A 2,722-nucleotide genomic window follows, 5' to 3' on the forward strand; every position below is an offset into this window, starting at 1 on the left:
TAATTGTATCTTTAAATTTGGGCAGTTTGGGTTTTTTTCAATCATTTATATTTTCTAGATATTAGTCTTTGAAGAACAACTGGCTAAATGTATTTTCCACTCTGTGGGCTGTCTTTTCATTCTGTTGGTGATTTATTTTGCTGTGTAAAACCTCTATAATAAGATGAGATCCTACCTGGGTGTGGGGGTGCATGCCTATAAACCCAGCAGTCAGGAGGCTAACACTGGAGGACCACCTTGAGATCAAGGGCACCCTGGTTGACATAGTAGATTCAAGGCCAGCCTGAGTTATAACCTATATCAATAATAAATCCCAGTTGTTGATTCTTTGTAGTATTCAGCAGGCTATCAGGGTTTTCATCATGAAGTCTTTGCTACACATATGTCAAGAAAAGTTGCACCTATTCCCTGTTCCAGAACATTTAGTGTTTCTTATATAAAATTAACACTTTGACCCATTTTTATTTTAATCTAGTATGCATTGATACACATGGGCCTAATTTTCATCTTAAGCATGTAGGAAGCCACTTTTTCCAGCACCATTTTTTAAAGGAGCACTCTTTCTTCTAGTGAACATGTTTGGCCACTTTGTCAAAGATAAGATGCCCAAATGTATTCGGGGTTGTGTTTGCATCTTCTACTCTGTTCCACTGATCTTCAAGTCTTTTTTGCCAGTACCATGCTATGTTTACCACAGTAGCTCTGTAGTATAATTTCACACCACGCATTGTGATGCCCCTTGCATTGCTTTCACTGTTCAAAATTGTTTTTGCGATTCTGCCTCTCTTTTATTTCCAAATGAATTTTAGGAATATTTTCTCTAGTTCTGTGAGGTATGCTAATGGTATTTTCATTGAGATTGCATTGAGTTTGCATAACAATTTTGAGGAATATAACCAATTTTACTGTTAGTTCTTCCTACAAAAGTGCATGGGATATCTAGTCATTTTCTGATATCCTGTTTGAACTCCTTTTTCAGAGCACTGTACTTTTCAGTGTACAGTTTTTATTTCTTTATTAGATTTATTCCTAGGTATTTCATTTTTTGGATGCTATTGGCACAGGAGAAAAAGGAAACAGGATTCATTGTTCAAGAAGAAATAATTCAATGATGCACACTTGAGACCACACCCTGGGCAGTGCCACTAAAGGGGCTTTATAGCTGACCTAACAGGCAGAGGGGAAGAAAAAACAACTTAGCTTCTCATTGTGAGACTGAGGCCCGATCTGGACTAGGAGTGTCCTTTTTTACTAATTGTATTGAGAAACAAATAGCAATGAAACAGTTTCAAAAGCTATTACTAGCACAGTTTCAATAATTAATACATTGCATATTGTTGTCTGCTTAGTGGTTATTCATAGCACAAGATGTTGACATGATATCCTGTCCAAACACTATTAGTACAAATCTTTCTTCTCATTGAATCAAGAGAAAGTAGGTGTATGTCTATCCTAACTATTTTGTACATACAGATACAAAATGGTCATTCATTTGTATCCCCTATTTTCACTTAGTTTTGTCAGAGAAGGGTATTCCATTGTCATTTAAATATTGTAGGTGTGTGAATTCAGCGAAATATTCCAATATAGTCCAGTAGTACATAATAGTAGTGGGTCATCTGCAGCACTGGCAATGTCAGAAGTTGTTGACCTGAGCCCTTTACAGCCCAGCATACCAACATGGCTTCACCCCTTATACCTCGTTTTTTTTACCTTTCTGCTGGAAAGTTAAGACCAAGATAAATCAAGACCTATATAACAAGAAATGTAACTTTTGTATCTGATAAGGTCAGTCAAGTCCCCTCAGGATTTATCCTGAAACCCTGTGCTGCACTTTGTAGATCCTTTGTCAGTGTTAGCCATGTGGATGAGTCACGGCCATTATTTGACCAATTTGCTCTCTGTGAAAGCCTGAGAGAATGTTTTCTCTCCATGTAATTCTCCTTAGGCACACTCTACATCATCAATCACATTCCTCTGTGGCTACATAATCTCCTTGATCAGAAAATTTGGGACACAATTAAGTTACATGATGTTACAGTATAGGTTCTCCTATGTCCTGAGTCCTCACTGACCTTGAAAGGCTAGGGCCAAAATGTTGCCTGTCCTTGCAGCTCTTCTTCTGTAATTTTGGTCTGCAAACTTAGGTTGTCAACCCTCCAGAAGAGAAGCTTGTTATTACCCTGCAACATATGCAGTTGAGTTTAACCTGTCTGTCTGAATATCAAACATCTTAGTCATAACATGGAACAGGTATTTTTCTCTTTTTTGCTGAAAAATGCTATTCATTATTAAAAGTTTTGTTACATTAATAAATAAGTAATAAAGTAAATACAATAAATACTTGAGCTATAATACCCAGTAAGAAGAGTATAACTATCTCCTATACATGAGCCTATGATTTTGAATAATATCACTTTAAATGTAGTTACAATGAAATTGACACGTATGGCAAGATAAGGATGTCCTGAATAGCAAGAACTGAGAAGTTCTGCTCATCAGAAACATGTGGTAGGGATTTTATTTTTTTTAAATTTATACTAATACTGTTAATTAGCAGCAATTTTCACAATAAATATGAATTGCTTTAAATTATGAAAAGTTCAATCATTTTATTTTTTATTTTTCATTGAGAAATAAATATGAATGAGAAGTTTCACAGCTGAGTAATAGGACAGTTTTGATAGTCAATACACTGTACATTGTTATCTTCTTAGTGGTT

Source organism: Octodon degus, unplaced genomic scaffold (assembly GCF_000260255.1).
Source record: "Octodon degus isolate 3935 unplaced genomic scaffold, OctDeg1.0 scaffold00729, whole genome shotgun sequence".
Classification (NCBI taxonomy): domain Eukaryota; kingdom Metazoa; phylum Chordata; class Mammalia; order Rodentia; family Octodontidae; genus Octodon; species Octodon degus.